The 12,304-nt window shown below is 33.6% G+C and overlaps 1 protein-coding gene across 1 annotated transcript in view; it reads left to right on the plus strand.

The window, feature by feature from the left end:
• Window positions 1-12,304, plus strand: part of CNTN5 (contactin 5) — a 1,066,495-nt gene that overhangs the window by 257,027 nt on the left and 797,164 nt on the right. The window contains exon 2 of the mRNA XM_081099170.1: window positions 1,681-1,818. The gene's annotated coding sequence lies outside the window, so the exon portion shown is untranslated. The remainder of the gene's footprint in view (window positions 1-1,680; window positions 1,819-12,304) is intronic.

The following is a 12,304-nucleotide window of genomic DNA, read 5'->3' on the forward strand; positions in this document are numbered from 1 at the left end:
GGAGTGGGGTCCCTCAGCCTGGCCTGCCCCCCTCACAGTCTGGGTGCCCTCGGGGGCGGGAGGAAACCTGGGGAACAGGGGAAAGAGATGCCCCATCATACCCCTGCTGTTGCCACTGCCAGGAGCACAAGGTTCAGCCGGCTCTGGTTACCTGAGCCTTGGGCTGGTCCCAGGCGGCTGGGCAGCCGCCATCTGAGGCTTGCCTGCGCCTCAGGATGGCCCTGGGCGGCTGGGGGGCTGAATGGACTGGGATACGCCAGAGGCAGCTGCACACGCCTGCCGCCCTGGCGGGCCTGAGGGGACTGGGTGCTGCCTTCTTGTGGCTGCAGGCACCGCCATCTTTGAGGGTGGGGAAGTCAATTAGCATATTCCCTCATTATTGGCTGTGGGTGCTGCCATCTTTGCGATGGTGTGAGGGTCAATTAGCATATTCCCTCTTTATTAGATAGGATTGGTAGTATTTATGTGGTATCAGTTGTCATGTATCCTCTCTCATTTCTAATTTTAAGTGTTTGAGTCCTGTCTCTTTTTTACTGGGTTAGTCTCACTGGAAACTTGTGATTTTTGTTTATCTTTGCTATTTCCTTTTTTTTCCTATTAATTATGGGCTTAGTTGTTCTTTTACAAATTCTTTGAGATTAGTTTTTTTTATTTGAGATCTTTCTTTTTTTCTTAATGTAGGCTTTTTATTTTTGCTGTGTACTTTCCTCTTAGAACTCCTTTTGTCATATCCCATAATGTTTGGTGTGCTACATTTCCATTTTAACCCTTTGAGTGCCAACCAATATCCTAGGAACTATGCTTAAATTGCCAAGGCATTTTTGCTGATTTCACAGCAGTTTAGGAAAAAAATTATGAATCGCAAGTCAATGAAGTTACATATTCAAAAACTTAAGGAAACCTTTACTACATTTGTTTTCTGCACTTAGGTGCCATCTGTCAATAAAGAGTGAACTACTAGCATCTAATAGTGACACTGCAGGAGGAGCGCGATCGTGCTTCCGGCACTTTTGGTGAAAGACAGGAGGAGCGCGATCGCTCTCCCCTGCACTCTAGGGGTAAATTTGTCTAAGATATATATTTTTTTATTTTGATTGCAATTTTGCATCTGGGTTACTCAATAAAATGTTGTTTAATATTCATATATTTGTGACTTTTCCAGTTTTCTTGTAATTGACTTCTAGTGTGGTAAAAAAAAAGTACTTCAATGTGATTTCAATCTTTTTAAATTCATTAAGCCTTTTTTTCATAGCATATTTCTATCCTAGAATATGTTCCATGTGTCCATGCGAAGAATGTGTATGCTGGTGCTATTAGATTGAATGTTCTGTAAATATCTATTAAGTTCATTTGGTCCAATGTGTAGTTAAAGTCTAAAGGTACCTTGATTATCCCTCTGGATGATTTGTTAAATGTTTTAAATAAACCATGAAAATTTAGTTAGGGTAATATTCTTCACTGTTATCATATAATATAAATTACAAAAGAAAAATTAAATTTGAAAAACAACTACATAAATATATTTAATTAGAATTGTTGTATATGCTGATATGGATAAACAGCATAGTAATTTCTGTTTAAATAGAGATGATGTAAAATATTAGTAAGAAATTTTGTTCAAATAATGGAAAGTAAAAAGAAAGATCATTTGTAATCACAGTAATTTTTTTTTCTTAACAGGTGACCTCAAAGGATTGTCATTTAATACCATTCTATATCTACTGAGCATCATTTTTGCATGACCACAGTAAAAGGATATCTTTACCGAAACCAGTTTCTTTTTGAAGTTCCTAATTTGGACCCTGTTTCAGAAATCAGGTACAATTCATCTTTTGTTCATTTGCCTTTAAAATTGAAAAGAACGTTGAAAGAAAAAAACAACAACCATAAAACCTATGTGTTTCATTTATAGAAATCATGAACAACACCTCAATATATTACAGCTTAAATTTTATATACTCAAAATAAGTGTTTTATCTTGAATTTGAAAAATACCTTAATTGTGTCACTAAACACACACACTAGAAATATTCTTGAAATTATATTAAGGTGAAAAATAAATTGTAAATATTTTCTTTATTACACCTTTAGTTTGATATGAGAATGGCCAGTGCATATAGATTGTTAATTTACTGAAAACAGTAAGAGGAACAATACTCTGATATAGCCTCCTGTTTTATAATATCTTCCTCCACCAATGTATAATGTGCTAGTGAATGGGTTTTATGATTTTTGACAGCTTGAGCTTGAAAACAATGCTTATATTATATAAGCAGGAAGTCATAGTCAATAAAAGGTTGAGTCAGTCCCACCTTAATAGGGAATCTCCTAAATGAAGTGACTTTTATGCTCTTTGCTCAGCAGCTCCACATTCTTATATCCTTATAAAACAACCAAAATCATTAAGTATTAATTGCATCTGTTTTTGAGTAAAAGTGACCATTTGCATAACTTAATAATAATCCTTTAAAATTAATTCAATAAACTATTTCGGAATACATAATTTGACATGTTTAATATTCACAATTAAGTGGGTATTAACAGATTATCTTAAATCCATGGTGTACTATTTACTTGAATATTTAATTTAAATAATTTTAGATAACCAAAGATGTAAATTATTTGGGGGTATTTAATTATATTTGTTTTCTAATTATTTGTAAAATGTTGACAATATCACATCCAAATCCAAGGCTGCCATATATCTGCCCTCTAATTTGTTAAGTTAATTGATTCAAAATATCGGGAAGTATTTCCCTCCGCCTGCTCTGCGCTTTCAGTTTTGTCAGGCTTTCAGGCTTGAAAATTAGAGTTAAAGAAGGAATGTGAGTAAATTTTATTTTGAGAGCAGTTTTGTAGGAGAATGTAAGAGGCAAGAGTTTGACCATTGTAATTTTACTTTGTAATAATCATGCCTAGATCCCAGAAGGTTATTGCAGAAAATTTTACAGTTTAAGTATATTTTATGCATTACCTTCAAACATACCAATTTGTCATTTTCATTGAAAGTCCTAACTGCACCAGGTGTCCTTATATTAATTTTGTAAGAAAAAAAATCAATTTTACATTTTAAAAAGTCTAGAAAACAACTGCAGTGAAAAGATAGTAAGTGGGTAGAAAGTATCTGATAGTAAATCCTCAAACCATGGAAAAGAGTGAGTTCCCCATAAATTAATACATTGCTTTATTCTAATATTAGACAGATATTTTAGCCAAATTTTGCCATAATAGTTCAGTTTGTTGTAAGAATATCAAAATAGGTTACATATGCAAAATAAAATTAAAATAACAATGTGTGTTCTACCTAGAAATTATGCATACACATTTTGGAAAATATTTCATATATATCTATAATATTTCATATATATGTATACTTCCTATATATAAACATTTTGTTCTTAACTCTTAATCACTGGAGCATATTAACAAATCAAACTCTATATTAACTTGCTACCTCTTCAATATCCGTGAATACTAGAGATAAATTATATGGAGACACCTTAATTGAATTTTGCAATGTAGAAAATGTTTATTTATGGTTCTTGTGACATTTTCAAAGAAAGACAACCGAATATAGCATAGCAGCTGTAGGCAAGAGGATTTTGGATTTAATGCTTACTTCCAGATGGATGATAGATATGCAATTTAAATTTATGGTTAGACGTATCAGCAGATGGAAATAGAATGGAGTGAATGTCTTTGCCACCTGTGAACTGGGGCATTCTATCAATTACCAGCTGAATTATTTTAAATTCAAGTAGTTCAACAGAACTCTAATTAATTTTTGAGAAGAGTCTTTTTGCCAACCTATTAATAAGTGTAGGCTTCAAGTTGACGATGGAGAGCAGATTTAACAGTACAGGGAACCTATGGAAGTAGTTTTGGCAGGGCATAGTTCAGTCTTGTCATGTCACTCTTATTATTGCTCTGCCCAACTAATTGAAAAGCATATTGGTAACACAGGAAGCAATTGAAACAAGTGAGACAGACTGAGCACTCCAAAAAGACCTAAGTGAATTAGAATTGATGAATCTGATGAGAGTGGGCTCACGGTGTCACTTTAAATAAAACCCCATTTCATTCATGTTCTTGCACCTAATCTGTTACCACAACTACTCAAAACATTTACAACAGGCACTGACAGTTTCATCTTGACACAATCAACCAAATCCCTGCCATAAAAGGCAGCGTATATTAAAAGGCATCCTTAGTTCAGCCTCTGAGACTGAAATGTTTCACTCAATAACTTACACAACTCTAAGCAGTTGGTGATGGCTCAGTTCCAAGAGAAAGAACTTTGTTCCATCAGAGAAGAGGCTAAGTGGCTCTAGGCTTACAGATTTTCAGAATTGGCAGAATTTTTACCACTTGATGAAAAAACAACAAAAAACCCTCTAGTCTTTAGTATCAGTGTATGCACTACAGAGTACTATATCTGCAAAAAAATAGAGTGGGGTGTTCTCCCAATTTCAAAACTGGAAAATTTAATTTTGATCCTTGATGGTCTTGAAAATTGCACAGAAATTGGAAAGAAAGAAAACAATTATTTTTGCATGCTAGTACATAGGTTGTTTCATTTATGAGTTAACAGCGCTGATATTTGGTATAAAGTTTACAGTGTGGTATCCCTAGTTGACTTAAAATAATTGGGAGTTTTATGGAGATAGTTTTGCTGAATATTAGAAATAACTTTGTTATAGTTGCAGCATTCACAGTAGTCCTTCAGGGATAGTATGTTCAAATAAATGGGAATGTATAATTTGTAATTGTTAGCAAGAGAGATGGAACAGTTCCTTCCAAAATTATTATTTAACTAGAGGCCCGATGCACAAAATTTGTGCAAGAGTAGGCCTTCCTTCCCCCGGCTGCCGGCACTGGCTTCCCTCTGGCACCCGGGACCCAGGCTTCCCTCGCAGCCCAGGCTTCGTCCGGTAGGTCATCGGAAGGACATCCAGTCTAGTTAGCATATTACACTTTTATTATTATAGATAGTAAAATATTAATTCATTTTAAGGTCAGTGTTAAAAACATCTGTATTTTGCCATTTGTAAAATTAGTTACTTAATTTTGACTATATTTGTAGGTTTTTAGGAGGAAGATACTGTTTTAAAATATTTTATGGAAAAATTTGTTATATAAAGTATACCAAAACAGCTAGGCATGTTAATCAAAATAGAATGCCTTAAATAGTTTATCAGTTGGTGTAAAATAATGTATAATTTGAAGTTGTATGTATTTCTTAGCATTTATCTCTATCTGCCAGTTATAGAGGTGAGAGGTGGTGAATTGCGGTGGGTAACAAGGGATATCTTCAATATAAGCTTATTTATAGAAGATATGTTGGTGAATTAATATTGCTCCAGTTTGTTGCTAAGGATATGAAAGAAAATTAAGTTTGCCCAAAGCAAGTAGAGGAAAAAAAACATAATATGTTTTAGTGTGGTAATATGACAGTGTGCTCATAGATTATATTGCATAGACTATTAGTAGAATGATGCAAAACACTCACCCATTTAAAAATTGTGAACATTCAAACAGTTCTAGTAATTTGAATGCACGCAAGAGACCTCATGCATGATACCTACCTAGTACAATAACTTTTACTGAACACTACTGTGGATTCTTTCCTATACCTTTAAACGCCAAGGAAGACTGAGCATGGAAACAAAAGCAAAATGGTTTTTCTGGTGCAATTTTCAAAAATGAGGACGTTTCTGTCCAATCATGCTTACATACCAGCATTTTGAAACCGTTAATCTGAACGCGCAGTTTTCTGAATACCCCAAAGTTATCCTAATAAAATACAGGGGTGGGGAAAAGTAGGTGTATAGTTAGATTACAAATAAATAACATGATAATTAATAAATAGTAATATAAGAATAAACTCTGTGTCACATACTCACAACTGTAGACCTACTTTTGCCCACCCCTTTATATGAGGGGCTCCATCTCTACCTGTATATGTTTGAAATTCAGTTAGTCTGTACTAAGCCTAGTATACAGACAGAAAAATGATTAACATACAGACTTTTCCTAAACACTGTCACATTTGCTGAGTATATGGGGGTGATTTTGACAAGTGGAAAAATTACAGACTTTAGAATAAAGTAGAACCAGAATTGAAGCTCTGCTGTAAATTTGCTAGCTTTAGAACCTTGGGCCTAATTGTTATGAACCTCAAGTTTTCTTCAGCTTTAAAAACGGGATAATAATTCATGTTGCAAGGATGTGAGAAGTTGATATTAAACATGTCTGCCTGTCTATGTATATAAACATACACACACATACTTGGAGTTTGGTTTCTGGAAGATGTTTAACACGATAGCTATTGTGATAGAATGAGTACCATATATTTTACCACTGAGTAGAAAAAACAAGTTTATTGAGTGCCTGATAAGATTTTTTAAAAAGAGAAGGAATGAAAGAAGGAAAGAGAGAGGGATGTAGGAAAGAAGTACAAACAAAAGAAGGGAAGAAAACAGAAAAAGAATGAAATAAGGAAAATAAGAAAGAAAGGAAGGAAGGAAGGGAGAGAAAAAAAGAAATGGAGGAAGGGAAGAGAGAAAGGGCAGAAAGAAAAAAAAATAGATATGTACCTTTTTCTTGTCACATAGTATTTGCATTCTAGGGCTGTTGTGGGATATAAGATTAACATAGAAAAGTAAATCATCTGTCATGAATTATTAGAAAATAAAATACAAAAACCCCTCCCAATCATAGTCTACAACATTGCTTATATAATACTCTGCTGGATTTTGCATTAGCACATAGCTCTATTTCCTCATTCTTGTACTCTTTAGTATATTAGAGTCCCCAGGGGCCAAATAACTGCCTTTCTCAGAAGACCCATCCTCAAGATTTAAGATTAGGTGCCAATCAACAAGTATTATGAGATGTTGAAGGTATAAGAGATGTAGAAATCATATCGTTGTCCTTCCAACTGCAATGGCCCCAGATGTTTTTCTTAGAATCATCTGTCAGTGCTAGAAGCTATGGTCATTGGTGACAGTTATCTATAGTTTTTGCAGTTTCTAACTCTTTGAAAGCTAGCAGTTAATTGAACATTTCGCAGTGGTCTTTCCTTACAATTATTCCTTTCACCTTATAAATACCTACTAAATTAATTCATTACTGCTTTAAATACCATGAGTTTTCTTTTCATTTTCTTGACCAACCCTTGACAGGTAAAGAATATGTCTAATCAAACACACACACAGCCCAAATATATTACAAAAGCCTAACAAAATGCATAAACACATAGAGATATATTATGTTCATTGTGGGTAGACTCGATTTCAAAACAGTTTCAATCCTCCCTCAGTTAGTTTTATTTTTGTGTAATTTAACAAATAACAAAGTATGTTATTTGGACAGATAGACCTCTGAAATAAAATAACACAGAAAATGTTCTATGTCTCTGTAAAAACTTGGTAGCAAACTGATAAGATACTGCAGAACAGTGGAGAAAAAAAATGGACTATCCCATACATTATTCTAGTACAATATGTTATCCATAAGAAAAATATTTAAATAAAATCAGATCTGTCAGCATCCCAAGCTAAACAAACAAACAAAAACTTCAGTTGGATTTAAAATCTAAATTTAAAAGGCAAAACTTTAAACATTGGGAAGAAAACATTGGTAATAATTTCATTACCTTAACATAGAGGAAAATATTTTTAGACATGTAAAGCAGTCTATAAATGAACAAAATGACAGATGTGACTACAATTTAAAAAAAGAAAGAAAGAAAATAAGATTATGGTGAAACATCTTGGTACCCAAACTTTTAATAGCTCTCCTTTGCTTGTAAAATAAAAAAAACACACACAGACTCTGATGTTGACAATCAATCTTTTTACAGATGTGCTATAGAATAACTTTCCAAGTTTGCATTTTACCAGTGCAGTAGATTGCAATATTGTCTTTAGTTCTTCAGCTCTCTCCATATCTGTATTATTTGGCGGTTCTTCTAAATATGAGTAAAATATAATATTACTTGCCCTTTGAACTTTGACTTATCTATATGACTTGCTATAGTCAATAGAATTAGGCAAAGGCATTGGTACATTAGCCCTGTGGTTAGGCTTTAAGATATATTTCATATTTCCACTAACCCTGTGGTTCTTTTCCCATTCACCAAGAAAATAAAGAGGAAAAGAGATATGTGGAGTTAATCCACTCCAGGTAAACCATTCCAGCTAATCAGCTGACTTTCAGCAACTTAATATAAGTGAGTGATAATAAATGGTTGCTCAATGTTTTGAAACATTGAGTTTGGGCATGGTTTGTTATGCAGCAATGGCTAACTGATGTCACAATTATCCAGAAAGAAATTTGTATTCCACTTATTCTTTTTTTTTTATGATTTACATGGCAACATTTTTCTTAGTAGTATTAATTTCACTCAAATTATTCTCCCGATTTAAGTTTTCCCTTACTTTACTATGGGCACTATGATTAAGGGAGAGTGTTTAAATCTAAATAAGGTGAACTCTGGGTCATGTCTCTACAGATGTGAAGTGACCTTTAAATGGTCATCTACCATCCCCAGGGCTAATATGTGAAAATTGGTAAGTAGAAAATTCCTACCACTAATATATGGTGAGTTACAAGTTTAGGCTACTGTGAGAGAAGATTACACTATAAATAGTTTACTAGTGACAGTATAATCCCTTAGTAAACTTTTTAAAAATCCTAATGTCATTTTGTGAAGGATATATTTCATTTAGCACAATAATATTTTTTCCTTGGAAAATATTTATATTTTCTTAAATTGTAATTTAGAAATTTATATTTCTACATGGTTTTTAGCCATTAGTTCATTATAGAGAGCATGAAAAATTGTCCAAAAAATTTCTCTGGAACCTTGTAAATTGGACACAGTGCCACCAGATTTTGTTCTTGCTTAGTCAATTCTAGTCTATTACCATGGTTGAAAATCTTACTTTTTTGAATTATGCTTTTAATTTAACACTACATTAAGCAAGTTAATGTATTTACTTTACAAACATTTTTTTTTTTTTTTTTTTTTTACCTAATTTGCTTCTGACATGTTGAAGATGGGAGAGGTACTTTTAGTAAAAAGCTTTTGCTCACTCATGCTGAGGTGGGTTGAGGGCTATCCTTGCACATGTGATGGAATGGTAGGTTTTGGGGAAATAAAGAAGCTTAAGATTTCTGGTTGCTTAAGAAATTATAATTAGTCTCTTTTTATCTGCTTTATTTTTCTTATAAATATGCCAGAGTTAGCGTAACCACCATCTCATAGATTTAACCTACAGACAATACCTATATTATGTTAAAGTCTTCATACCACCTATGTGTTTCTCAAATTGATAAATTATGTAAATAATTAAACATTTCATCAGTACATCCTGAACATAACTTTTAACATTAAAAATATTTTATATTAAGGTATCACATGGAATAGAAAGTATTAAAGGATCTCTTAGGTTTTTTGGGGGATGAAGAAGGTGAAAAATGACCCTTGTGTTTATATGTCACTATAGCAAATCATATTGTTCTAAGATTTCAGTGATGCATAGCAGCGGAAATAACAGAGATGAGAACAATAGACTTTTCCATAGACTGAGTTTTCCAGGTCATTTAATCCTCTCTAGTGTCTTCAGAACACTGCAACACAGTTAATGATAACAGATTGTCACATTATTGTCCTCACGATGACCTGTTTGGGTAGAAAATAAAAAACGCTATACTCCCAAAGCTTTGGATAAAAATATAGTTATCATCAACTCATCAGTTTTGTCTTCTCTCTCTCTCTCTCTCTCTCTCTCTCTCTCTCTCTCTCTCCCTCTCTCTCTCTCTCTCTCTCTCTCTCACACACACACACACACACACATACACACACACACACAAGCAGAGTCATGTGAATTCTTCAATTGTGTCATTTTATTAGAAAGTATAGTGTAAGCTATCTAGAATGAAATCAAGATCTGGCAAATTAACAAAAGCAAAAAAGGCCAATATACGCAAGGCTTGAGTGATAGGCATGTCTTTCGATCTTAGAACTTCTCCGAGTTTTACTCACAACCATGTAAGCAATTCACACAGATTTGGTAATCTGGCGTCACAATCCATGACAGATTAAAAATAGAATTTGAGAAGATAATTCCATCTTGCATCAACTTCCCACTGAGGTTTCACATAGAACATGTCTCAAGATTATTGTACCAAAGAGATAGGAAACTGGGTTAAAGGTGTCCCTCATTGGTTGAGAGTTAACTTTTGGAAAATTAAATCCTGGGGCCATTTTAACTGCCCTGCATAGCCTAAAAAACCTTCCATGGTGCTAGAGAAAACCTTGAGACAGAGAAGCAAAGATGCAGTGCAGACCCTGAAGGAGACAAAACATCAGTGAGTACAGGAACTGTCCTCTGTGGCTGCAGGTGGGTTGAGGGATTAGGGATTGGAACATTAACAATATCTCCTATTGGTGTGTAATTACAATATGGTCAGATTCTCTGAAAACACAATAAATCCTACAACAAATTTATTAGGTGAATGTGATAACTGTTCACCCTAACCTTAGTTTTGGGCTAAAAGGAACTTGCTTTTAGGCTGATTCTACAATTCAGTTATTAAGAGGTATGCCTGCTCACACTAATAAAGTCAACAACAAATATCAACTAACATTGCATTTAGTACATAAAACAGTAAGTCCAGGCCCTGGCTGGTTTTGCTCAGTAGGTGGAGCTTCAGCCTGTGAACTGAAGGGTCCCAGGTTATATTATAGTCAAGGGCACATGCCCAGGTTGCAGGCTTGGTCCCCAGTGGGGGGCATGCAGGAGGCAGCTGATTAATGGTTCTTTCTCATCATTGATGTTTCTCTCTCTCCTCTCTCTCTTCCTCTCTGAAATCAATAAAAGTATATTTAAAAAGTAGTAACTTCAGTCAAAAATATCAATCAAATTAGCTATTGGGTATAAAAGAGTCAAAATAAATTGTTTATCATTATTTTTCACTTCTGAAATCTCATATTAATATCTTATATCACATTTTACATGGAGAATCCGTATAATTAGAACACTCAGAGTTCCCTGAATGACATGGCCTCACATAGTTATACCAGACAGGGTAAAAAAGATAGTGGAATTCCTTACCTAATATTTACTTTATAATTTGTTTTATATTTCCATTGCTATTGCTTATATTGTGAAAGAAAGAATACTTCTCCTATTTACTTCATAATTTTATTTATATCTACGAACTAAATGATTAGGAATAAGAACTATACTATTCAGATAAATAGGTATAGAAAACAACAATAGGGTAATGATGTAATAAGAGGGAAACTATTTTAGAAGTGTGATTTCTATAACAATGACACAGTCTTAAGTTATGACTAAATATTCACATAATTATGTTTTGTATGCTTTATGTTTATACTTTAAAATTTAAGTTGACTTGGAAAGCTTCTTTAACTTAGATCATTTTAAAGTCGCATGGGATACTTACAAAGCATTTGTTAGTACCTTTTGGAGTTAGAAGGGAAATCATAGTTGAAGTTCCTGATAACTTTGCTTTGTAATTTGTTTTGAGATGGGGCAGTATATTCTATTTCCTAAGATTTAGCCGTATGAGAAATGAGGATAAGCAGAATCTTTGAAAAGATTTTTGAAATGCCTATCATACACATAGAATTTAAATTATTTTATAAAATTACAGTGAAAATATTCTTTCACACTTTTTCAGAAATATCTAGGTTTTTTTCTGCTTGAGGCTTTTCAAAGAATAAAGATGATGTTTGAGAAATATTTTTAGGAATAGCTTAATCATTTCCCTGTTCTATAAAACGTTAAATTAAAAAATAAAAGAAAACTACACTAAGTTCGTATTTTTTTACAATTTAAATGACCACTATCATATAAAAATTGGTGTAATTATTTAATGTAGTATTCGCATTTCAAAGTGTTATATGTTGTGTTATATGCTTTAGTTTTATTTATTTTCTAATTTGTATTTACTGGAAGATCATGTGAGGATATTCTGCTAAGGTGACATTTGCTCTAAGATATAAAGGAAATAAAGTGGCTAGCCATGTGGGGTGACAGAGGGACAGCAAATACAAATGTTTGATGCAGGAGTGTGTTTGATATGTTCTGGGAACTTAATATGCTGGGGAATGAGTGAGGGAGAGAATAGAAAATATGAGCTGGAGGGACATAAAAAACAAATAAGTCAATGTCAGATATTGTGAGAGATTTACCTTTTACTTTCTATGAAGTGGGAAACTGTTGGAAGGTTTTGAACTGAGGAATGTCATGATTTAATTTATATTCTA

Source organism: Myotis nattereri (genome assembly GCF_964212035.1).
Source record: "Myotis nattereri genome assembly, chromosome: 9".
NCBI classification, from domain to species: Eukaryota; Metazoa; Chordata; class Mammalia; order Chiroptera; family Vespertilionidae; genus Myotis; species Myotis nattereri.